General features: G+C 39.1%; 1 long non-coding RNA gene across 1 annotated transcript; it reads right to left on the reverse strand.

The window, feature by feature from the left end:
- Positions 1-22,128: 22,128 nt before the first annotated feature.
- LOC131502602 (uncharacterized) lies at positions 22,129-26,383 on the reverse strand. Its single transcript, XR_009257091.1, has 2 exons — positions 26,025-26,383; positions 22,129-23,024 (listed from the first exon to the last, which is right to left on the reverse strand). It is a non-coding gene; the product is annotated as an uncharacterized LOC131502602 (long non-coding RNA).
- Positions 26,384-27,652: the final 1,269 nt, after the last annotated feature.

Consider the following 27,652-nt stretch of genomic DNA (forward strand, 5'->3'; position numbering starts at 1 on the left):
GTGTGCAATAGCATTATGTCTAAAAGAAGTACATACCTTAATTTTAAAGTATTGCTAAAAAATGTAACCATCCCTGAGAGAACTGAAATCACTAACGACAGATCACCATAACTGAGATAATAATAATGAAAAAGTTTGAACTATTTCAAGATTACCAAGCTGTGACACAGAGACACAAAGTGAGCAAATGCTGTTGGGAAAATGGCGCCAACAGACTTGCTCGATGCAGGGTTACCACAAACCTCCAATTTGCACAAAATGCAGTATCTGTGAAGCTCAATAGAGTGTAGCACAATAAAACAAGATATGCCTGTATATATCACACACACATACACACACACACACACACACACACACACACATATACATGCACACAAACTCACACCTATGCATACATGGACATAGAGTGAAGTTTGGGTGAAGTTTAATTGCATTCTTATTGTAATAATCGCCATGATTAAAAGTATATAATTTTTACACAAGTGTACACATATAGATGGATATGTACAAATGTACTAAGATATGTTTGTTTCTCTTTAAACATAATTGAATGCATGTTCAAGGTATTTTTGAACAAAATCTTCATCATTATTTGAAACAATTTTCATATGCTCATATACATATATATTTGGAGAACTTGGAATTTCTTTATTCTCTTGTTGGAAGGGTCTTATTATCCAAGAGAGTTACAGAAGGAATACCTGCTGCTGGCAAATTATTCAGATTTTGAGAAATCATAAGGCCAAAATTAATGGTAGTTCAGTCCCAACAAGAATAAAGATTTCGAAAATGTCATTCTCACCTCTAACTTATAAAATATACTAATAACTTTTAAAAAATAAAATTAAAATCCCTCGTTATGCTGGCATTTAAATATATTTCCTGCACTTCTTGTAACTGGAGTATTTTCCAAACCTCATTAATAGTCTTTGAAATATTGGTATTTTTAAGGCAGTAGCCTCTTGTGTTTAGAATTTCTCAAAATTAGACACGCTTCTTAACAATAAGTCGAAGTACAGCATCCATTTATAAGGAAGTGCAAGGAATCCACAGGTAATGCCATCTCAAACAGACAAAGACTTGTAAAATATGGCTGTATCCTCAATCCTCTTGTGTATGTTCAGACATATAGATTCCTTAGGTCATGTGGTCAATGCAGCAAGTTGTTACCAATAATTTTTTCTGTACATATTTGTTCTGGATTTGCTATTGAATTATAATATAATGTAAACATTGTGAAGATTCTTGCAGAATACACAAAGCTCTGAAACACATATGGAAATACTCGTTCCCAAATGGAGCTATCCCAAGGGAAACACTATGGACAGCTTAACTGGTGCACGTGTTCAAATGTTGTAAACAAGATGCACAATCATTCATGAAAGCTGATATTATTGAAGTAAATAAATGTAGCCTACTGTCCATCAGTAAACTCTCCTTATTTGCTCACAAGGTACTTGAAACACACATTCACCCACAGATGAACATATCATTATTTATTTTCTTCAATTATATTGTGGTTGTGCTGTAGTTGGAGTTTTGTGGCATTGTTTCTTCCCTCAGCATTGGATAATGGATATTCATAAATTTCCTTTGTTGTTGATCAAATTCTAATGATAATATATGCATCTGGCAAAGACATGATAAACTGAGCAATTATAAAACAGGAAAAAAAGGATACTCTCAATGACATAAACTCAATTGATATTTCAATCTATTCTATTCTGCCCTTTCTTCTATATGCATTGTACACGTGTGTCTTCTATATACACTGTATATATGTGTGTGTGTTACCATGCGCATACACTCGAGTTTTTTTGCTAAAAATTCCAACTGACATGATCTACATGTGGGATTTTCTTGTGGTTTGAAATTTTTCCATTTTTCATGCATTTCTCAAGTCTTATTGTAAAGCCACTTCAAATGTTATTAAAAATACCTAAGAAGACTGGATTTTATGTTAAATAATAATTTGCCAAAAGCTTTTGTATACATGATCATTAAAAGTAAGACATTTAATCATTCCAGCTTAAATAGAACTGTGTCTACTTTTATAAAAAAAAATAGCATCTTGCAATAAATGATCCTTTATAACTTGCAGTTTCATCACATTTATATTGAGATCATTTTTTCTTGTTTTCTGTAAATTTCAAAAGCAACACTTACCTGTTTTCAAAATTTCAAACATTTTTTACAAAGTATTTTTTAAATATTTATTTTAGAGAGAGAGCCTGAGCGAGCAGTGGAGAGGGACAGAGGGAGACAGAGAGAATCTCAAGCAGGTTCCCTGCTCAGCGAGGAGCCCACGATCCTGGAAAGAGTCCAACCCTCAACAGACTGAGACACCCAGGCGCCCTTGCAATTTCAATCTTTGCCACAGGCCTAATTAAAACACATAGGTTCTACTTTATATTCTTTTTTCCTCCAAGCTCTGCTGAGATATAATTAACATATAATCTACTTTGTATTCTTGAGAGGTAGATCCTAGCAGTAGTTTGCTTAGAAGCCTTCCAGATACTCTCTTTTGTGCATGTTCACTCTTTAGAATCCAAATGTCTTTATGGTTGTAGTCAGTCGTAGAGAAAAAATTTTTTTATTTTCTGTTTCTTAGCAAAATTAGAGGTTTGATCTCAAAAGTCCAGTAATTTGATTTACTCCTCTAAATCAATGGTATGAGATATGGATATTGGAATTTAGTTATTACAAAGTCTGAAAAAGATTCGCCTATGTGTTTATGGGAATATGTGTGTGTGTGCAATCCAAAACTTTCGATGCACATAGAAGCATGAAAATGTGACCCATATCCAAGAGAAAAATTAGTCAATAGAACCTGGCCCAGAAAAAAGCCGAATACATTGAATGAACAAATAAGGATTATAAGAGTTTTATAAATACATTCAAGGATTTCAGGGAAAATCTGACAACAATAAGAGAACAAAACAGAAAATTAAATAAACAAACAGAAACTAAAAATTAGTAATACTAAATGGAAATCCTAAAATTAAAAGATTACATGAAATGAAAAATCCACTGGATGCTGAATAGCATACTCAACACTACAGAAGAAATGTCAGTGAATATGAAACATAACAATAATCATCCAATCTTAAATACAAAGATAAACAAGGCTAAAAAGATATAAAAAGTCTTTGTGACCTTTGGGATAATATCAAACTAACATTCATGTACTTGGAGTTCATGAAGCAAAGAGAAATGGCAGAAAAAAATTTGCAGAAATAAAGTAATTTATCAGATTCAATAAAAAGTATAAATGTTCTGATTGAGGAAGGTCAAATAACCCAAATAACACAGAGAAAACTAAAATAAGGAAAAACAGAGACATTTCTGAATACCACTGATAAAGAGAAAATCTTAACAGTAGACTGAATAAAAAGACAATAAAAAGAATGATTATAGGAGGACAGCTATAAGAGTGAAAGATGATTTCTCATTAAATTTGATGCAAAGTAATCGAAGGAATACCATCTATAAATTGCTATTAGAAAAATCTGTCAGTCTATAATTTTCTATCCAGAAAGAAATAGCCTTCAAAAGTTAAGGCAAAATAAAAACATTTTCAAATAGAAGCTGATAGAATTAATCACCAGCAGACCTGCTCTAGAATAAACGTTAAAGGAAGTTCTTCAAGGTGAAGTTTAATGATAACATATCTGGACTACAAGAAAAGATGAAGAGTTCTGGAAACAGTAAATATATGGGTAAATATAAAACAGGCTTTATGCATTCTTAATTTCTTTAAAGGAAATTGACCACATAAAATAAAAATAACAGCAATACATTGTAACATTTAAAACATGTAGCAGTACAGGGGCGCCTGGGTGGCGCAGTCGGTTGAGCGTCCGACTTCAGCCAGGTCACGATCTCGCGGTCCGTGAGTTCGAGCCCCGCGTCGGGCTCTGGGCTGATGGCTCGGAGCCTGGAGCCTGTTTCCGATTCTGTGTCTCCCTCTCTCTCTGCCCCTCCCCCGTTCATGCTCTGTCTCTCTCTGTCCCAAAAATAAATAAAAAACGTTAAAACATGTAGCAGTACAATGTGTGTAAATAAAACCAGAATATTTGAGTAGGGAAGTATCCTAAGTTTATTGCATTATTTTCTACCTTAAACTAGTAAAATATTTGATGGTAGAACATAATAAAAGTTTTGTACTTTAATCTCCAGCATTTAGTACAAATAGTGGTATATCTAATAAGAGAGGGAATAAGATGAGATATTAAAAAGGATACAAAATATTCAAAAGATGGAAGCAACACCAGATGAAATTAATAGACGAGATTGCAAAATGGTAGATTCAAACCCAGCCATATGAATATTAAATATAAGTGGGCTAAACTCCAGTTAAATTTAAAATCAGAAGGGACGCCTGGGTGGCTCAGTCGGTTAAGCGTCCAACTGTAGCTCAGGTCATGATCTCTCATGTTCATGACTTCAAGCCCTGCATCGGGCTCTGTGCTGACAGCTCAGAGCCTGGAACCTGCTTTGGATTCTGTGTGTCCCTCTCTCTTTGTGCTCTGTCTCTGTCTCTCAAAAATAAATAAACTTTAAAAAAGTTATTTATAAAAGTCAGAAATTGCCAATATGGATGGATAAGGAAAACCCATCAATATAATGTTTAATATATGTTAAATCTGCAGAAAACAGATAGACTAAAATTAAACAAATGGAACAGTTCGATCATAGAAACACTAATCATAAGAAAGCCAAAGTAGCTATATCAATGTCATAAAAGTAGACTTCGGGACAAAACATTATCAGAGGGGAAGAGGGATATTTCATAATAATAAAAGCTTAATTCATCAAGGAAATAGAACATTGTCAAACATATTTGACTAAAACAGTTTCCAAAATTATTAAGCAAATACTTACAGAACTAAAGGAAGAAATGTACAAACCCACAACTATAGTTGGCAATTTCATACTCCTCGTTCAGTAATGATAAAGCAAACAGACAGAAAATCAGTAAGGATTGAGGAGGCTGAGTAATAGTATCAACCAAATCAATACAATTGACTTATAGAAACACTCCACACAACAATGGAAAAAATACATGTTCTCTTTAAATTCACATGGAATAATCACCAATAAACACCATTTTCTTGGGAACAGAAACAAGTGTCCACAAATTTTGAAAGGACTGAAATTATTCAGAATATGTTTTCTGACCACAACAAAAATAAATTAGAAATAAAAAACCAAAAATATATGAAAAATATCCAAATATTTTGAAATTAGACAACCCATTTCCAAGTAACTCATGGGTTAAAAAAAAGAAATACAATGGGATTTTTAAATCTTTTGAAATGAAAATATATCCAAATTTGTAGGATGTAGTTAAAGCAAAAGATAGGTATAAATGTATAGCTCTAAAATGGTTATATTAGAAAAATAGAATGCTTTAAAACCAGTGATTGAAGCTTCCACCTTAAGGAGCTCAAAAAGCAAGAGCAGATTAACGCCAATGTAAGCAAAAGAAAGTAAATAATAAATATGAGTGAAAATTAATGAATTAGAAAATGGCTAAACAATAGAAAAAATTAATGAAATTATAATATGTATCCTTGAATTTTCATAATGTACCTATAGTCCAAATTTTACCACTTCATGTAGGATATAGAATCCTTACAACAATAATGGTCCATTTACCATTCCCCAGTGTCCTTTATGCTACAGTTGTCATAGGTAATTCATCTACATGCATTATAAACCCTGTGAAATAATGTTAGAATTTTTGCTTTAATCATTCATGTGTATCTTAAAGGAGCTACGTACAAATGCAGCTTCTTGTATTTACCCAGTTATTCAAAATTTCTGATATTCTTTATTGGCTCCTGAAAGTCTGTGTAACCTCCTGGTGTCATTTTTTCTCAGCCTGAAGAATGTCTTAGAGCATTTAATTTAGTGTATGTCTACTGATGACAAATAATTCCAGTTTCATTTTGTCTGAAAACATTTATTTCACCTTTCTTTACCTGTGAAGGATATTTTCAACAGATAACAGAATTCTGAGTTGATTTTTTTCCCCATCAACACTTTCCAGAGAATATTCCATTGTCTTCTAGCCTCTGTACTTACTGATGAGAAATCCATAGCTATCTGACTGAGACATGTAATATATGACAGTGGGAGTATTTTAAGTCTGTGAGGAAATGACTGCCTTTTCAATAAGTGGTCTTGGAATTATTGAGGATCCATGTATACAAATGAAATTTTATTCCTCTCTTACACCATGCACAAACCCAACTCCACAATCCCTCTTCAGGTACTCAGGGAAGGTAAAGTCATCATAAACCTATTTTGGTACTATGGATAGCCTACAAAATGGTAGAGGGCCTTGATGGATTTATGAGATAAGACAGACTCTCTAAACAGGGGTTGGAAAAGTATGGCCCGCCAAGTTAATCTGACCAGTGACCTGTATCTATAAGGTCTGAAAGCAAAGAATAGTGTTCACATTTGTAAAGGTTGTTTAAAAAAATAAAGAATATGGGACAGAGACCATATGTGGTCTGCAAAGCTTACATTATTTACTATCTGGCCCGTGCAGAAAGAGTTTGCTGTCCCCTGCATCTAGGACTGAATATATCTTCACCCACATCGTTTCCTTTCAGAGAAAGAGCATTTTGTGGTCAAATGTGCACCTCTGCTTCAAATTGATGGTCCAGACTAGTATTTTTGTTCGGCCAAGCCCCAGAAGTATATGAGAATGAACTCTGGACATAGGTTATAACCTTATCTCTGATATATGAAACCAACAGAATTCATTCCTGAATGACAGGCCAAGGCCTAGTGAATTGAGAGTAGGTGGTTACACTTTCTGAAGAGCCTCTCAGATCACTGTCACACAGAATCAAGGGGGCACCTCCTGGAGTTCTAACTACTTTCTATCTTCAGGTATTCACTCTCAAAAGACAGCAAGCCTATTGGATGGAAAAACAAAGAAGAATGCAAGAGACCACTGGGATTTTGGTTCAGGGGCTATCATGGAGTCAAAGTGCATCCAGGAACTACAGAACCAGGGTGTGGATTTTGAGAACTCTGTCAGGTTCTTTTAAATCTCTTGTTTCTGCAAGTGACAGCCCTGCTATGCCCTGAATGTCTCCCAGCATGGTCAACAGTTGTATCTTTTATAAGAGTTGTCTGGGAGCTGCTCATCCGGGGTACTAGGGAAGGGAGGAGTGGGGAGTGGTTATTATACTATCCTCCTTCTGCATCCAGGTTTTGGAAGATGAAGGTGAAGAACCATAAAAGACAGTTAGAAATGGTAGTTACAGGGAAGATAACAGCAGAGAAGAGAGGAGGAGAATGGAGGAAGAAAGGAAGAGGTATACACTTGAAACCAATGTCAACTACATTTCAATTAAACAAAAAACAAAAAAACTCTACAAAACAATAAAAAAGAAAGAGTTGAACGCCCCCCCCCCCCACACACATCCTGCCCCACTCACACACATGCACAGACCCACATTCATTAACACCTCTAACCTCATTCTCCCAGAATGATCTGCTTGCTTTTTTTCTGATGCACATTTATGGAGCTAAATTATATCCACCAATGATCACCAATGCTAAGAGAACTCTACAAAAAGTGCCACCTTTGACACCAGTGGCTGCAATTGACCATTTCATAAGTGAAGTTGTCTATTCATGTCCATTCATTTAACAGGTCCAGTGCTACAATCACCCTTTTATTCTCTGAACTATGACACATATCGCTTGGTAATGATACCAGGATTTTTCACAGAATGAGAGATTTTTTTCTCACATTTATTTTTACTTTAAAAAACAAATAATATTCCAAGTTAAGAGGATCAGGGTTAGAGTGAAGGTCTGGGATTAGTTGTATATCAACACTGACTTCTCAAACTGCTTGGTAATTAAGAATAGTAATTGTTAAATAGGATACGGTGTAGTATAGAGGATTTCAATAAGTAAGGATGAGGTTGAGGGTTTTTATCAGTGGAGTGATTTGATAAGGAATAGTTACAAAGAGTGTCAGAAAAGAGGAATGGGTCAGCAATGGAATAAGGGCTGAAGAACACTATTTTGCATTTTCCTTGCTAATTTTAAAAAGTGATTTTTTCAGAGAATAGAAGATCATTTTGTTTTAGAGATGTGGTAAGGGTCAGGCATGCTTGTTTTAAACAATACTTAATTTTTAAAACTATGGTGATATTATTTATAGTAACAGATGATGTGGGGAGTAGGGTGAAGTCAGCAGCAGATATACAAGAATCAGTTGTTTGTTGTGTTACTTGCTAATTTTGGAAAATTGGGAATTTATATAAGACATGGAATAGCATGGTTATCAGGGATGATATGAAGATTAGGAAGACTGAGTGGCAGGTGTGATGTAAGGGTTAGTGATGGATGTGATCCAAGTAGTGGTTTGACTTAAATGGAAGAATTACACAGCAGCTGTCAATGGTGTGAATAAGGATCAGAGATTTCTGTATATAACATTACTAGTAGTAAAATGAGTGATGTAACACAGGATAATGGTTAGGGATGGACTCAAAATTAAGGATATTTCTTTCCCATATAACTTGCTTATCACACAATCACAGGTATTCCAGGGAACAATGGAGCAGGTGTGTGTCAAATACTTGGTGAGAGTTAAAAATGGTATCAGGGTCAGTGATGGATGAAATCAGGGATGGCTGTTTTCAACACCACATGGACATTGAAAAAGAGTATAACTGAAAGGGGGCTTGGTAGCAGTAAGGGATCAAGTGATTGCAGTGATGGGTTGAGCATCATATGTGTCCACTTTTCAGATTAGCTACTCATAAAACAGCATCTTTGTTATGATTATTATATGAGTGCTATGATAAGAGTTAAGTAGGAATGGGATGGATCTGGAATTTTGTGAAGTTTGGGGGATGTCTGTTTTCTATATAATTGATAGTTAAAAATACTGATTTTACATAGGGAAAGGCATTGGATTGGGGTCAGGGATAGAAGTCAAGTCAGCAGTGGATGAGACAGATGAAAAAGTGTTAGGATGAGGAATGTGCTAAGGATGAATACATATTACTTCACCAGAAAAATAGTACACAGAATAGATAGGATGGCGTCATGGAAAAAGTGATGGGGATAGATGTCTAGTTGGATATGAAATAGAGCGATTTTTACATATAATCAGAGAGTATTCTCTTAGTGATGGAATAACTTTCAGAAATGTTTGTTTCCTATATTATTTGGTAGTATAAAGCACTGACTTTACATAAGGGATAGGTTGGGGTCTATGCTGGAATGAGATTACAGAATAGATGGAGGGTTAGGGATGGTTTGAGGTCAGGTTCAGAGATACCTGCATTGCGCATTATTTGTTAAAAAATATCAACTGAGCAGTCCAGTACCAATGAACACACCCAGGACCTCGATCTTGTTTTTTAATACAGTTCTCCAATAAAAGGAGTCAGGAATCGTTGGAGAAATAGCTGAATTTAGGACTAGGGCGGGAAATATACAAGATGAACCTGGAGCATCTTCCAGTGCCAAAAAAGTAAGAAAGTGCTCTTCCCAAATTACATTGAATGGAGTTGTCAATGGGAGGTAGGGGCCAGCAGATAGAGCTCCCAATGACCAATGTTGGAACAATTTTAGCAACAAAATTGTTGTAGTATTTGATTATAACTCAATGCACAAAATAAATATACCCATGAGTCTACAATGATATAAATAAATGATTGAATAAATAAATGAAGGAAAAGAGACAAATTTCCCATGCAAAGAATCTCAAATAATTTATGTAGATACTCAGATTTCAAGAAGGGAGAGCATAACTCTCTGCTAACATAAATGCAGGTTTATCATAGTGACTTCCTTTTGAAGAGTACAGTACAAGAGAAAGGAAAAAAAGTAATTTTATAGTGGAGAAACCTGACAAACACTACTTCAGCCAGGTGATCAAGATTAACTTCAACCCTAAGTTCTGTTGACAGTATAATTCTTGACATGATGTGATGAAAATAGCACTTGACCTCTGTGATCTTCTTCCTCAAAATCTATAACCCCAGTTTAATTGCGAAAATAACAACAGACAAACCCTAATATAAGGGCATTACACAAAATATCTAACCAATAATTTTCAAAACTATCAAAGTCGTCACAAACAAGAGAGGTCTGAGAAACTCACAGCTCAGAGGAGCCGAAGAAGACATGATGACTAAATGTAATGGTATCCTGGATGGATCCTGGAACAAAAAAGGACATTAGGTAAAAACTAAGGAGATCTGAAGAAAGTGTGGACTTTAGTCAATATGATGTATCAGTATTTGTTGCTTAATTGTGACAAATGCACCGCACTGATAAAAGATGCTAATAGTAGAGGAAACTGGGTGCAGGGGATACATGAACTCTGTACTACCTTTGCAACTTTTCTGTAAATAGAAACCTATTCTAAAAGTTTATTAAAAAAATAAATGATATCACAAAAGCTGAGGGGCTCGGTGGGGTAGGGGTGAGAGAGATGCTGAAGATTGTAAGTGGCTTGAATGTCAGGTTCTGGGATATCTAACTTACACCTTACTTGGTACTATGTCTTTAAAAAGTGATATGATATAGGATGAGGAATGGGGTGGGTTTCAGAGACCAAGTGAGGGGCACAGATTTGGCAAAGTGAGAGGGAGGCATGGGGAGGCTCATGTATGGCTTGAGGATTTGTGAATAGGTGTTAGTGAAATTGTTTTGCACATCAATTGGTAGTAAAATAGTGTGTGTGTTTGTTTACAAAGGAAGAGGGATGATGTAGGCACCTCAGTCTACGTTTGGGATGGAATGAAGTAGAAGCTGCAGTAAGAAGGTACAGAGAAATGACTGAACGTTAGGCACTGGAAACAGGTGTAATGGGGAAGATATAAATGATTGATTCTCACATTACTTGGTAATAAGATGAGAAATAATACAGTGATTTAATCCTATTCTTTGGTAGTCTATGTACAGCCATTTAATTGTTCCCAGTGTCCTGCCAGCATTTAAGACATTCTGTGTTTTCGTCACATGAGAGGTATTCTTGTGCGTAATTGGACAGGGTGTGGGCCAACAGGATGGCCTTGGAGGCTGCCACGTACCAAGGAGGCTTCTCATCCCCAATTATCACACTTATCATTGACCCTCTCAAAGTTCTACATTAGGGTGTCCAGGGGACAAGTATTATAAAAGGGCTTCAGAGAACTGTTCAGCAGAGCTGAACCATGTCCAGCCATTTTACCATCATGATATTCAGGATCTAGGTCAATGTCTTCAGGACACCCTTACCCTCACCAACTTCCTAACCAGACCTCCTCTTGCTCCTTAAATCGACTTCATCTGATGACCTAGTGCCATGTTTTCACCTGTGGAAGCCCCTTCAAGTAACACAGGGAGCTTTTGGAAAAAAAAAAAAAAAAAGGACCAAAGCCTATATTCCATACCTCAAAATTTTATGTTTGGGGTGAAACCCTGAATCAATATTAAAGAGAATTTTTCTCTAGGTGACAACCATCAACCTAATGCCTGCTTTCTGCCTCTTGCCTCCAATTACTTTCTCAATTTCATCAACACTTTTGAGTCTCAGGCACCTATTCTTGTGAGCTGCTGGGGTCTTCTTCCATCTAAACTGGAGACAACTACTGTACAATGGACACACGGGGCACCCAGTTAGTTTCTTGTCTGGATATCCTGGCCGGGCCACAATTACGCTTCAAAGCAGCAAACTAAAGCAGGGAAGGTATGGTGAGCCAACCCTCAGAGAAGACAGCAGAGGGCAGGAGCCCAAGTGGGCTTCCAGGTGTCAACAGTGACCCAGAGGGAGAAGGAATCTGTAGACCAGCAATGGTAACTTTGAAACCTCTGGAAGGTTCTTTGCTGTTTGTGGCTCCTGTGTGTGTTGGCCCTGCTGTGTGGGTCCTGAGTGTTTCCCCGCCTGGTGCAGAGTGAGGCCCTTGAAGCAGCTTCTGTCTGCCGGCCATCTGGGGCCCAAGGAGACGGGAGCTGTGGTGGGGGGACAGTGGACCACTCTGCAGCCATGCTTGGGAGTGTGGAGGGGAACCCAAAGGGAAGAGTGGGAGGTGGGCAGCTACGGAGAAGGACGGAGGCAGGGTCCAGGTCTTGCACCAAAGGTAGGGAAGGAGAGCATGGTGGGACCAGCCGGGCCTTAGAGGAGACCAGGCTGCTGAGCAGAAGAAAGGCTCCAAGCATTTCCAGGCCAGGCCAGGATGGCCTAGAAAAGGTGAGGGGCCCCAAATGGCCTCTTCAGGGAGAGCCCGTCCCGTCCTCTGAGGGTCTAATTGCTACCAAGAAGTTCCCGTTGGTGTGCGCGGTTCCACCCAGCACCATGCTTTGTGAGCAGAGAACACAGAGCTGAGGCCCCGGCTGTGCCTTCTCTGCCCACCAGGGTGAGGACACAGTAGGAGGGCCCTCAGCCCAGAGCCAGCTTCTCTCTGGGACACCACTTCCTGACACTCCAGCTGTGGTTTATTAAATTGTGCGTGTCACAAAACCCATGGTGGACCTGATGACAGCTACGGGAAAATGAACCAGCACTGATTTCGCATATGACTCCGGGGGGAGGGGGCGGTTAGTTTTCACAGAGACTCCCGCCCTTCCCTTGCAGCCCGAAGTGAAGAACCCCTGCTCTGTTCTGTTCTCCCCACTTGCCAGCTTCACACTCGCCCAGCCTGCGTTAGGTGTCCTATGCCCCAATGACCGCTAGATGCCGACAGAGACCTGACAGGACGCCTCGCCTTCTCTTCCAGGGCCCAGGGCAACCTTTTCAATGGGTCCAGTTTGTCCTTGCCCAAGGGATGAAATTAGGGCTCAGGACAAACCAATGGCCCCAGATCCGCCCCCTCACCGCTCACAGGCATTTTTAAGGGCACAAAGGAGAAACCCACTCCCTGCTCGCCCCTGGGAGCTTCTCCCTTCTCCAGGTGATAGGGTTCTCTCTTGACCTCAGCATAACCCAACTACTAGGAGTACTGTGGGCGGGGCTAAGGACAGGGGCCACATTTTAACAGCTGTGTGACTTTGAGCTCATTATTTAGCCTCTCTGTGCCTACATTTCCTCATGTATACAATGAGAATTGTAATGGTACCTACCTCATGGGGCTACTGTGGGACTGAAAGGACTCGATATTTCTAAAACACTTATGACAATACCTGGCATGTATTAAATACTCAGTGTATGTCAGCTATTCTAATTTGCCCTCTTGGGTCCTTGTAGGAAGGCCTCAGTAATCTTCTTTTTCTTTTCTTTCCTTCTCTTTTCTTCTCTCCTCTCCTTTCCTTTCCTTTTTGGCTTTTCCCACTTAGGGACCCTGGTTTCAGACCATGGACTTTGCCCCTGACTTTGTCAACTGTGTCTGGTGGTTGCTAAGTTCCTTTGGTCCTAGTTTTCTACAAAGCCCTTGTGTTGGCATTGCTGCTGTTATGCTCTGGGTTGAGACAGGCCTCGCAGTGCATTATTCGAGTCCCAGTGTTCTCTGAGAACACCAGAGAAAGAACATTAGAGAAAGTAGAAACTCCCTCCATCTATAGACAGAAATCTTTCCCCTCTGGTATAAACATTTGACCCTGGGAACACAGCTTCAGGGCCCATGCATAACATGCTGCTCTTGGGATGCTAGTTACATTTCTAGCCGGCAAGTACTGTACTTTACCCACTCAAGTACACAGCTTTGTTTGACCAAGAACTTACACAGCTCCCAGGTTCTCATATTCAAGTACTTTTCTAACCAGAAATTGAGGAATATCTTAAATGTTTCGTATGTTAACCCTGTTCAGTTGTTCGCCGTGTTAGTTGCACCACAGCTAAGAGAACTGGAAATCCAGACAGTCCCACCTGGGCAGAGCCTCAGTGCAGAATCAGGCGCCCTCCTCCAAAAACCAGCCTACAGGCTCCATCAGAGAGCACACCAAACTAGAAGTTGTCAACTGTGTAGCATAACCAACCAGATGTGTCTACACAATGACTCTTGTGCTAATAAATTAGGCATAAATTCAAGAGATAGAACCAGACGTGCCTAATGACCGTATCTCAAGAATAATTTCAGCGAGTAGAAAAACAAGGCCAGTATGAAGAAGGTGCTTGCAAAGATGAGAGTGACCAGATCGTGTATAATCAGGTTGGGCAGTTTCATTAGCAACTCCATCCCTTCCAGTGTGTCTGAGGCCACCCTCCCAAACTCCATGGCAAACTTCCAGAGTTTTGTTAAGATAGGGTAGGTTATCCATACCAACCCTCCCTTGAAAAAAAACTTCTAAAAACCTGGATGCAATGGCAATAATACCTTCTTTAAACAACTGAAATGCTGAAAAGGGAGTGAGGTGTTACCTGGACAAAATAAAGAGAAAATTTTCCAAATCAGAATATTGTTTACATAACCTCTTAGGATAAGAAGAGCATAAACCAAAGGTCAAGATGTATACAGAGTAGGGAGCCTACATGATTGCCTTCCTTCAATTAGCTGGTACCCAAAAAGGCACCACCCCCAGGGTATAGGGTGTGGTCCAGCCCCTACATAGAAGTCCATCTTAGATTCCACTTCCTTGATATATGGGAATTCCAAGCCTGAAAATTTAAGGATGTCTTCCACTAGGAGTACCCCCAATTTCCCCCATATACTCCATCTGGCAGAGGCAAATGGAAATCCTCTCTGGTCGAATGTGACTTCATCCTAGCCTAAAGTTCTTGCTACAGATAATTGTTAAAGTATCATGACCAGGATAACCAGGTACATAAACAAACGAGGCACATGGCAAGAACAAGCAGAACAACAGACCAAAGAGAGACACACAAAATTTCAGTTAATAGAATTGTTAGACACAGATCATAAAACACGTAAGTTTACAATGTTTAAAATTATAAAAAAGGAAACCCCACTTCTGGTCAGCGTAGAGTAACAGAGACCAATTTACTCCCATGCCCGAACAACCAAAAACTACACATAAATGAAACAATGATTATCAAGACACTGGACATCAGGTTACAAGGGACAGTGACCCATAAAGATAGTTAACAGAAAATGTATTCCCCACAACTGTCCCAGCTTAAAGCCTTGAAAGTTTCCAGGTCTCATCAGCAGAGCCTGGTGGACCTCTGAATTGAGGAGTTAAGAAGGGGTGTTGGGAAGAATGAAGTGGCTAAATTTGCTAGACATATTACCAGGGAGGAGGCTGTATAGAGAGAAAACTTAGGCGATCTACAGGGATATATATGTGTGATGTGTGAAACTACCCAAGACCGGGGAAAGAGCTATCCAAAAGGCCTAGAGGGAACAGTACCTAAAACTCATACGGGACTGAGAATAGAACTTATTCCTACCTATCAGACTTGAAAGTATCACAATTCATGGCATTGGGTAAAGTACCCATAAAGCTCTTGCCTCAGTAGTGGGGAATAATTACTCCTCCATTAAACATAGTTCCGGTGCTAACAAATCCAAAGAATTTGACTCTTTCCAAGTAGCTGAACTGCATCCTAGTTAAAAGGTCAAAAATATTTCCACAAATACAAAAATATCTAGTATCCAACAAAGTAAAATGTCACAATGTCACAATATCACAATGTGCGGTATCCAACAAAACATTACAGGCATGCAAAGAATCAGAGAAATACACCACATAATGAGGGAGAAACCAATGTAATTGATCTGAATCTGACAGAGTTGTTAATATTGGCAGAAAAGGGAATTAAGACAACTATTATAACTGCATGTCTGTGTGCAAAAGATCAAAAAGGAGACATGAAAGATACAAAAGGAGCCCAAATCAAAATTCTTTAGAGGAAAACCACAATATTTATTTATTTATTTATTTATTTATTTATTTATTTATTTATTTATTTTTTAATGTTTATTTATTTTTGAGACAGAGAGAGAGAAACAGAGCATACGTGGAGGAGGCACAGAGAGAGAGGGAAACACAGAATCCGAAGCAGGCTCCAGAGTCTTAGCTGTCAGCACAGAACCTGACGCCGGCTCGAACCCACAAACTGCGAGATCATGACCTGAGCCAAAGTCAGATGCTTAACGGACTGAGCCACTCAGGCACCCCCCTACAATATTTAAAATGAAGACTATACTGGATGAGATTAACATCACCTTAGCCATGGCAAAAGGTTAGTGAACTTGAAAACATAGCGATCAAAACTATCTGTCAACCTGTCTGTCTATCTATCTATCTATCTATCTATCTATCTATCTATCTATCTATCATCTATCTATCTGTCATCAAACATTGAGCTCATACTACTACCAATATAACAAAACATGGTTCTATTTAGGGTTCCCCTTTTCATATTTGTAACCACCTTCTCTGACAATGAGAAACTTGGCTTCTATTATCCAACTATATTTACTTTTTTGTTTCATACTAGAAATCACTAAAAGTAGTTCAGAATTGATAACGTGTGACTATAAAAAATAAACTAATTGGGAAACCTACACAAAATTCCTTTTTGAAGTAACTAAAGATAGATAGAATGACAGACACACTGATACAGAAAAAGATAAAGATGCACGTCTCTCTCTATATAGATTCATATATACATATACATACATTTACATATACATGTATTGAAGTACATACATGTATATACATACACATATTTCCTATCTCTGTTTATGGAGAAAACCTAGAAATGTGACACCACACTGGCAATAAGCATACTTAGTGTTGAGATCTTATTTCAGAAATACCATTCTCAAAGAAAGAAAGAAAGAAAGAAAGAAAGACCATGCTCTACCACAAGGAAATAAAGTTCGCTGGAGAACTGGCTCATCCCAGGGCTGGGGCTGGGAAAGTACGTGACAACCTTTGCATACCATGCTGTTGAGAAAAGAAGAAAGTGGTCAAAGAATGGCAGGTACATGTCAAAAGGACAGAAGAGCCAACTTAAAGTGTGTACCAATGGCCAAATCAGGGACAATCTGAGCATCAATGGCTAAAATAGGTTATATATAATCCACTGAAAAACTAAGAATTATTTCTCCTGAAATAAATTAATAAGTAAATAATGCGGAAGAAGGAAAAACTCTTTCTCATAATGGAATATGAACTAATTAGTGCAGAAGAAATGATGGAATTACAAAATCACCATTTGTCAGCCATCATAATAATAACTGATTCAGGCAAGAATCAACAATGGATACTAACACTAGGGGTAAACGTTTGATGTGTAAGCAATTAATTCCATAGTCTCAAGGTACCTCCCAGAAGATATTCATTATTTACAAAGGAGAAACCTGGCAGACACCACTTTAACGAAATGATCAAAATGATCACAAAGTTAACAGCATCAGTAATGGGACAAATTGACATTTCTTTGCATCTTGATATCATGCACTGAGAAGGCACATCACTTCTGTGATATTTCTGCCAAAAAATGCATAATGAGAATCTAATCATGAGAAAACATCAGACAAACCCAAACTGAGGTACATTCTACAAAATGACTTCCATGTAATCCTCAAAATCTTCAAGGTTATGACAAAGAAAAATGGATGAATTGCTCCAGATTAAAGAGACTAAGTAAAAAGACACGAGAATTGAATGCAACTCATGATCCACAAGTTTCTTCTCCTATAAAGGACATTATTGAGATAATTGGTAACATTTGAATAAGGTCTGTTGATAAGTTAACAGTGCTGTGTTTATATTAATTTCTTGGTTTTTGTAATTGTAACTGTGGTTTTAAAAGGAAATGACCTTGCTGTTAAGGAATATAAACTGAAGTACTGTGTCTGCAACTTATTTTAATGATTTAGAAAAAAAATCACAGACACATATACATACATAAACACACAAACACAGAGAAAGAGAGAGAGAGAATGATAAAGCAATTGTAATAACCACTTGGTAATCTTGGTGATAAGTACTATGCTTTCAGCTTCTCTGTAGGTCTGAAATCAGGTCTAGAAGGTTTTTAAAAATCCATGATGCTTAATACATGAGAATGTTTTGTTAAAACTATTAGGTAGAAATTGTATAAGAAACAAGATATTTACACGGTCCCAAAGTGGAAAACAGTAACGTCACAGTGGAGAAACCTAACATACATCACCATGAGCAAGTACTCAATGTTAACATCATTAATGTCAATACCATGTGTCTCCTGATATTATGTAATGAGAAGGAAACAAAGTTCATAGGATAACCTGAATATAATCCTGAGGCAACATAACATGAATCCAAATCGAGAGAACTTTCTGAAATATAACTGAACTGTATTCGTCAAAAATTAGAGTCATAAAAGACAGACTGGGGAACTGTTTCAGATTAAAGAAAGATAAAGAGACACAACAAATAAATAAATGCAAGACATATTCCCGCAAAATAAATTGGAAAGTCTAAGTGAAGGGTATAGGATAATTTTTTGTATGCTTTTTTTTTTTTTAAGTTTATTTATTTATTTTGAGAAAGAGCGTATGTGAGCAGGGGAGGAGGAGAGGGGGAGGGTGGGAGAGAATCCCAAGCAGGCTCCACACTGTCAGAGCAGAGCCCGACATGGGGCTTGATGCCATAAACCGTTAAATCATGACCTGAGCCAAAATCAATACTAGAACACTCACCTGAGTGAACCACCCAGGCCCCTTGTGTACGTTTCTTGCAAAACTTCTGGGTGAAATAATTTTAAAATAAAAAGTTTACAAAATGAATCTGAAAAGCGTTGATTCTTTTTCTATGCTTTGAAGTTGTATAAGTAGTACTGAAATAACATTATTTTTGAAGTTTTTGTAGAATTTTCCCACGAAGCCTTCTTAATCTGATGCCATTTATTGGAGGGAGGGAGATCCTTATCTAAATTTGTATAACTTTCTTTCGCAATGAGCCTAATAGACTTTCCTTCTCTATTGGAGTCAATTTGGCAAGTTGAATTACAGTAAAAACTATCTGAATTTTCCAACTTATTTACACAGAGTTGTGCAAAATAGTTCGTTGTCTGGCTGAAAACAACAGATATTTATTTCTCATGATTTTGTGCGTTGGTTGGGTGATTCTTCTCATTTGGGATACCTCACATGATTTGTGAGGTCAGTTGGCAGTGCAGTTGAACCTCGGAAGGCTTCACTCACATATATGGTGATTGGCAGGCTGTTGACTGAAGCATCTCAACTCTCCACATGGGCTCTTCAGTCAGTTATCTCAGGCTCATTCGGGTGAAGATGATCTCAGAGTTCCAAACTCAGCAAGGGAGAGAAAGCACCAATTTATAAGCATTTTGAATGGATCACATTTGGTAAAGCACCACTAACCATAACAAGTCATATGGTCAAGCCTCAATTCAAAGAGTGGAGCGATAGGACCCACCTCTTGATGGGGAGAGTGGCAAAATCACATTGCTAAAAGACATACATTTAGGAACGGAGATAGCTTGTGGTTATTTTGCAATCTATCACACCTTGTCTGGTTGAGTGTTCACAGCCTTCTCTAAAGTGGATATAATCTGGAGGGCATTTACACGGGAAATAAATACCTTATACTGTGTCCACTCCAAGAGGCCCATCTGTATATATCTTCTGCACACTTCCTAGGTGCCAGTCTTCTGATATTAATCTTTCCAAGTCCCTGAGATGTTGTTCAAGCTATTAACTACCATCCACGAATAGATTAATATTCTAGGCCTTTTCTCCTTGAAGTGGACACTTGGGAGTTCTGACCAGTAGCGCTATTTCACTACTGTCCTTCTGGGCTAACTCTGAGTAAGGCTGCAATACACCATCTATCCACTTCTGGCTGGTTCCAGCAAACGATGCAGATCTATATACATAGACCAGTTCTGTTCTTTACTTTCCCTGTTAACCAGTCATAGGAAATTCTATGAGGGCTGAAGGAAAGCAGTGAAGCATGTACAATGGAAGTCTAAACCGTCTGTTGTGCAGTTTACTAATGCCTTCCATACTTACTCAGCTCTGTTCTTATACACCATTTTCATTTTACAATGGAATACTGCTATATATATCCAATTTTATGCTCTGATGGGTTAACAACACATATTTCATGATGGGAAATTCAGGATAAATAATTACTTGGTATTCCACAATCCAATGTTCAGTCTCTGCTAGGGTATAGTAGGGAACCAGGATTTGCTTTGCTTTTCTAATAGAGGGCTGCCGACAAAAAAAGGGAATGCCTTACTCAAAAACTCTAGGGGTCTTGTGCAGTGATTCTCCAATTGGGGCTTGCCAGAGACTACACGGAGAATTTCTGTCTGCCACAGACACTTTGACAACTCTAATATGTACTCCTGGGTCTGCTGAATCATAATACCCAATCAGTAGGGCAGTTTCTATCACAGCCTCGCTCTGCTGCAGAGCCTTTACTCCCTTTGGCCCTACTCAAAAATGGCATTATGATAGATTTTCTGGTAAATGGCTTGGAGCAGCACACCTGAATGTGGTATCTGTTCTCTACAAAAATCCAAAGATGCCTATAAAATATCATGCTCTTTTCTCGGTTGTGTGTTGCAAAAGCGCAGCTACTTATTTCAGGCCACTGGATCCTTAATAACTTCACTAATAAGGCAGCTCCGGAGTTTGATGGGAACTATCTCCCATTCTCTGGCACGCATGTGTCTTACTAAGGTATCTAGAGTAACTTCTACTTTCTCTTCATCAACTCTGGTTAGCATGAGTCAGCTCTGTAAGAGTCCTGTGCAATTTTCTGTGTGATATAAAAATAACGACAGCCCATCTAGACTATCTCATGACAGAGAGCAGGAGACATGACATAGTAGGAAAGTGAAGCAGTTTCTCCTGTTGTCTCCACAGTAGACTTCATATTATCAGTTGGTGAGAGTAAGAGGAGGGAAAATGCATTTGATAGGTTAATATTTGCGCACTGATGAAGGAGGCATTAATTCTCCAGGCCCAGGTAAAGGTAAGTGAAGAAGGCTCATGTTAGAAGACACATTGCTGCTGAGTTTCCAGGGCTGGATAGGAGTTTCATTAGTTGAGAACCATGTGCATTTTGCAGACAGTACATCAATCCTGTGCACAGATTTGGGAATAAATGAATTACTTCCGGGAACAGTAGTATGTATCGCTGCATCAGCAAGAGTTAGATCATGGACATTGGCCAGGTCCAGCACTTGGGAGGATTAAAGAAAGCCTAGAGAGTCAGTTTCTCCATCAAGGTCCCCACACATTAATTTACATATGCCTCTTTTGTGCATCTCTTACACTGTGTATATGATTGCGCAATGTAGCACTCCTTCCATGTCTTAGAAAGCAGGAGAAACCAGCACTAGGACAAACCCATGCTGCTGTGTGAACTTCCCCAGACACTCACATAGATATAGGGCCTTCAGAGGGCCATAGAACATTTTGCAACAAAAAGAAGTCCACCTCTAGTCCCCTGTACTTCTCACCCTACTGACCTCAGGGCCTCTCTTTTCCCCCAAGTCCCCACCAGCCCCTTTTACTTCCTGCCCAGGCCTGGTATCACCCCAGTTCCGGGCCTGGACTTGCTGAGGAGATCCAAACCCTTCTTCCCAGGTACCTCTCTAACCCAGTGGCAACTTGGCCTCCTGAAAGATGAGATGCATTTGAGCGGCTTGGCTCCTCAGCATAGCTGATGGTTTCCAACTGCTAAGGACTCTCTGTTCATTTGGAATTGGTCTGAATAGTCTCATGTGGCTAGAACCTAGCCATTGTCACTAAACTCAAGATATCAGAGAAAGCGCTGACTGGAAATTCTTGTCTTTTTCTTTTTAAAAAATACAGAACCTCTGGGGTGTCTGGGCGGCTCAGTTGGTTAAGCGTCCGACTCTTGGTTTCAGCTCAGGTCATGATCTCATGGGTTCGTGAGATCAAGCCCCTCGTCAGGCTTTGCACTGACAGCATGGATGCTGCGTGGGGTTCTCTCTCTCTCTCTCTCTGCCCCTCCCCCACTCGTGCTTGCTCATTCTCTCTCAAAATAAATACATTTTAAAAAATTTAAAATACAGAATCTCTAATAAATAGCACCCTTTCCCCGCCAAGCTGAGAGTCAAATGGAACCAATGCAGACGAGTTGTCTTGTTTTCTGCACAGTTAAGAAATAGGGAATTCAATGTGTATTTACAACGATAGCAAAGTTAAAATAGCTCATACTATGTTGCCAAATGAAGGATAACAGAGATATAAACACTGTCTTTAAAAAGATTCTTTTAGAAGAAAAGTATGAATTGAATCATTTACTGAAGTACTGTTTGAACAGATGGTGTGATTAACAGCTAACATGTAAGCCATCTTGGGAGCTTATGGAAAAGTAAACAAGTGGAGCTAAAAAGAAATCACTTTATTCCCCAAAAGGTTCTTTCATTCATTTTACTAGGAAAATTGGAAAGTCTGTGTTTAGAAGCTCTGTCTCCTTGGGGGTTGTCAGGAGTGAGCAGGGAGGAGAGTCTCTTCAGAGTAAGAGCACATTGATGCAGGATTGAGCTCCAAATTTGTCTCCTGAAGGATGAGACGGGTCTGAGCAGCCGAGACCCTCTACACAGCTGACCCTTCCCAACCACGAAAGACACTCTTCATCTCTGCATGTCCTGAAAGGCCTCATGTGCCCGGGTAGAGGAGAAGGGAGTCAGGAGCTGGGAATCAGCTATGTAACAGGCACTCCGCTAGGAACATTCCAAGCACTGTTTCCTCTAAGGCTAGCTCACCATGGCCCCGGGAGTCACACGTTATAAGGCTGATTTTCCCAGTGGGGAAACTGAGGTGGGGAAAGGGGAAGATATCTCCCAGAGCCCGCGTGGTCATGTCCTTTGTGGAGCTGCCCTTGAAACGCTGGCTGTTGACCTTCAGGCCTTAGGAGAGGCAGCTGATTGCAGAGGGAAGAGCACTGACCATGTCTGGAGGCATGGGTGTGAAAGGGTCCTCTGCTAGCTAGTGCCTCAGGGACAGCAGCTGTGCCCCAGTTTCTCCATGTTTAAAATGTGGGAGTGGCACCACATGGGCTCCAAGGTCCTCGTTCGGGTCTGAAAATGGTATCAGAATATCAATCCAGCTGGCTTCCCCAGCCCCATCGTTCCTGATCATCGTCAACTGAAATACAGAAAGAGTCCTTACACAGGGGGGCAGCTTTAGCTATGGTGCCACCTACGTAGGCAAATCTCCAAGGAATCGGCTGACCCTTGGCAGAGCTCTCTCTCCACTGCCTTACCTTAGTGTTACCGTATCCACTTAGTGATGGCCCACCACGCGCCGTCCTAGTGTTTTCATCTGACTAATATTTACTGAGTGTGTAGTAATGCTCCAAACACTGTGCTAGGCACTGTGGAAACAACTGGGAGCAAGGACACAGTGTCTTCCTTCCTAAAATTAGGCCCCGTGGGGGAGATACAGAAGCAAACAGATAGGTAAAACACCGAAGGATAAGTGTGGGCATAAGAAAAGGGAACCAGAGTTCTACCTGAGGAGTCAGACTATGTTACCTTGAGGTAATGATGTTGACATCAGATTAAACTTTTTGTCAACCATCCAGATATTTAGAATCACCCAGGTGACTGCTGCAGATTTGCTTGGCCTATTATCCCGGCACTTGGTAGCACTGTGATGAAAATGTTGGATTCCCATGCTATTTAGAGCCAAGGTTTCCAGGAAGGTAATGAAATCTTTTATGTTTCCAAAGATCTAGAGACTTAATTAAGGAGGAAAGCAACATTATTGTTAGTAGTCCAGAAATAAACTCCTTCTCTTGGGCATTTTCATGTAAATACTTCCGAACTCTTTCATGTGAAGGGCCTTCTAATCACCTCTCTGGGGCCTAATCCTGGAGGCTTTGAAATGGTTTCCCTTTGCAATTTTGCAACCTTTGACACTGTGTCCCCTGGTGAGTGTGATTCTACCTTCCTCCCTGGTCTTTTTAATACCTGGACTTTGGGAATGTTCCTCTCCCCATTTTAGAAAAGGTGCTACTGCTTTTGAGTTACATTTGGAATTAACTTCAGGGCTCTGCTAAATGGAAGGAAAGCCTACCATGCGTTCTGTGTTCATATGTGACAATGCCCAGCCCAGGGATTCCTTCCAGGGCTGGAATGATCCATTGGAACATTACTTCAGGTCAACGGAAGAAAGAAATTCCTGTAATACCTCAAGTACCTGTCTGCCAGGACACTTACTACTCTGCACCTCACCTTATAGCCAGTTATGTCCAAATATTACCCCTCATCTCATCACTCGACTGTGAGTTCCTACAGGCAATAATAGTACTTTGGTTGTCCTTAGATGGTAGGTAGTTAGGGCCAATGCCTTGCATGTAGGAGGTGTTGTTCAATATTTGGCCAAACTCCAAACTTCCAATGTTGCTTTATTGGTTTCTCAGTACTGTTTTATTGTCACATAAAGCCTGCCATAATTCATTCCCAAAGTCAGCCATCTTGCTATCCCACATAGCAATATTGTTTCATCATTTTACCAGGTGCTAAAATTAGACTCTAAACTTCTTAAGTCAGAGGAGTTTTCTAGTTTCTTTTCAACCTTATATTTGTTCATCTCCAGTAATTTTCATAAGAGCTTACTTCTAGCCTTATGTATCATATACTTCTCCTGGAGCAGATGTTACAATCTGTTCTTCAATTCACCATGCTGGACTGGTCTTTAGGTTAAAATACAATTAAAGTCCAACAAGTGTAAATAAAAGATTGTAATAATTCCTTTTAAGTTTATGAATAACTTCTAAATGGAATGTTCCATTTAGCATTCATAAAAAGTTTTATATTGACATGTCTATTGGTTAAAAGAAATCAAATATTATTCACTATGATTTTGATAATCTTTATATTGACCATAAGAAACTGATCGATTGTCTAGTTCCATGGGAAAATGCTTGAGTGAGAAATCAAGGCACGACATTTTGTAGTGTGATGTCATGAGTGTGAAAATACCACAGGAACAAAAAAGAGTACAAATGTTGTTAATGGTCACAACTTAACAGTCGAATTCTCTGTGATTTTTGTTCAATTACCTGTGGTTTTTGGTGGCTTCCGTGTTTTCTCTATTGATTAAAGAAAATGTTGATTAGAAACAATTATTATCTAGTGAGATCCATCTGCTTTATAGAAGAGAAAACTAAAGTCCAGCATATTTTGGCAAATCCAGGACAAGAAATCTGGCCTCAGGAGTTTTAGACTAGGTTGTTCTTTGAATTCAGAATTGAGGAAGATGTGGATTTATTTACATTTTCTTATCTTTATTGAGATAGAACTGACCTACAACATGATCTAAATTTAAGGTGTACAATTTGATGACTTTATACACTTATATATTGTAAGCTGATTACCACTATACCATTAGCTAACATCTCCCACACATCTTTCTAATTACTATTTCTTTTTTGCAGTGGGAACATTTAAGATCTTTCTTTATTAGCAAATTTCAAATATACACATAGCGTCATTAACTATAATCACCACACTGTACATTAGGTCTCCAAACACATTCATCTAATAAGTGGAAGTCTGTACCCTTTGACCAACATCTCCCTATTTCCCCCACCCACCAGCTCCTGGTAACCACTCTTCTACTCTGTTTCTATGAGTTTAGTTTTTTTTTTTTTTTTTTTAGGTTCCACATATAAGTGAGATCACACAGTATTTTTCTTTTTATATAGAATTTCATGTTTTAATTAATCTAAACTTTGGGTGAAATAAGAATTCTGGGCATTTTTTAAAATGCAGCAGTCATTCGGGGCACCTGTGTGACAGAGTCTGACTCTTGGTTTCAGCTCAGGTCATAATCTCACGGCTCTGTAGGTTTGAGCTCCACATCAGGCTCTATGCTGGCAGCTCAGAGCCTGTTTGGGATTCTCTCTCTCCTCTCTCTATGCCCCTCCCCCACTCGTGCTGTCTCTGTCTCTCTCAAAATAAATAAACTTTAAAAAAAATTTTGTTAGAAAATGCAGCAGTCATTCTAAAGTGGGACATGAACACTGAATATGCCTACTCGGTTTCCTCCTTTTAGACAAAGCAGTCATTTGGACTGATGATCTTGCAGGGTTCCCCCTTGCCCTACTCCCGAGTTTCTCCTCTCAGTCATGGCTCTTACCAAGTGCCTGTTGCCGGCAGTGCCTTTGGTCACCCAGGGAGGCTCATCACTTCTGCTGCAAGAGGAGATTAGACTGTTTTAGCAAATGGTTGTCAATGCGTGTGGGTATGAGTTGGGTTCACTGAAAGGAACCTGAATTTTTTACATGATGGGCGCTAATTCCTGCTAACTGCCATCACCTCATAATTAAATTGGCAGAAATTTCACTCTAGGGGCAGGGCATATGAAAACCAGCAGGCTCAAAAGCAACCTTCTAGAGGACTCTGAAATTGGGGAGTGTCAGGTCAACAGGTTGTTTCTAGGCCTCAGTTCTTGGAGGGATTCAGACGACACAGAGTACCACAAAGAAGTGCTGTTAAAAGTGGGACACAAGTCTACAAGAGACTCATTTTAGGTCTGAGGACACCTTTAGATTGAGAGTGAGGGGATGGAGAACTATTTATCATGCTACTGGAAGCCAAAAGAAAGCTGGAGTAGCCATACTTATATCAGACAAACTAGACTTTAAATTAAAGGCTGTAACAAGAGATGAAGAAGGGCATTATATAATAATTACAGGGTCTATCCATCAGGAAGAGCTAACAATTATAAATGTCTATGCGCCAAATACCGGAGCCCCCAGATATATAAAACAGTTGCTCATAAACATAAGCAACCTTATTGATAAGAATGTGGTCATTGCAGGGGACTTTAACACACCACTTACAGAAATGGATAGATCATCTAGACACACAGTCAATAAAGAAACAAGGGCCCTGAATGATACATTGGATCAGATGGACTTGACAGATATATTTAGAACTCTGCATCCCAAAGCAACAGAATATACTTTCTTCTCGAGTGCACATGGAACATTCTCCAAGATAGATCATATACTGGGTCACAAAACAGCCCTTCATAAGTTTACAAGAATTGAAATTATACCATGCATACTTTCAGACCACAATGCTATGAAGCTTGAAATCAACCACAGGAAAAAGTCTGGAAAACCTCCAAAAGCATGGAGGTTAAAGAACACCCTACTAACGAATGAGTGGGTCAACCAGGCAATTAGAGAAGAAATTAAAAAATATATGGAAACAAACGAAAATGAAAATACAACAATCCAAACGCTTTGGGACGCAGCGAAGGCAGTCCTGAGAGGAAAATACATTGCAATCCAGGCCTATCTCAAGAAACAAGAAAAATCCCAAATACAAAATCTAACAGCACACCTAAAGGAAATAGAGGCAGAACAGCAAAGGCAGCCTAAACCCAGCAGAAGAAGAGAAATCATAAAGATCAGAGCAGAAATAAACAATATAGAATCTAAAAAAACTGTAGAGCAGATCAACGAAACCAAGAGTTGGTTTTTTGAAAAAATAAACAAAATTGACAAACCTCTAGCCAGGCTTCTCAAAAAGAAAAGGGAGATGACCCAAATAGATAAAATCATGAATGAAAATGGAATTATTACAACCAATCCCTCAGAGATACAAACAATTATCAGGGAATACTATGAAAAATTATATGCCAACAAATTGGACAACCTGGAAGAAATGGACAAATTCCTAAACACCCACACTCTTCCAAAACTCAATCAGGAGGAAATAGAAAGCTTGAACAGACCCATAACCAGCGAAGAAATT

Source organism: Neofelis nebulosa, chromosome X, assembly GCF_028018385.1.
Source record: "Neofelis nebulosa isolate mNeoNeb1 chromosome X, mNeoNeb1.pri, whole genome shotgun sequence".
In the NCBI taxonomy this organism is placed as follows: Eukaryota; Metazoa; Chordata; class Mammalia; order Carnivora; family Felidae; genus Neofelis; species Neofelis nebulosa.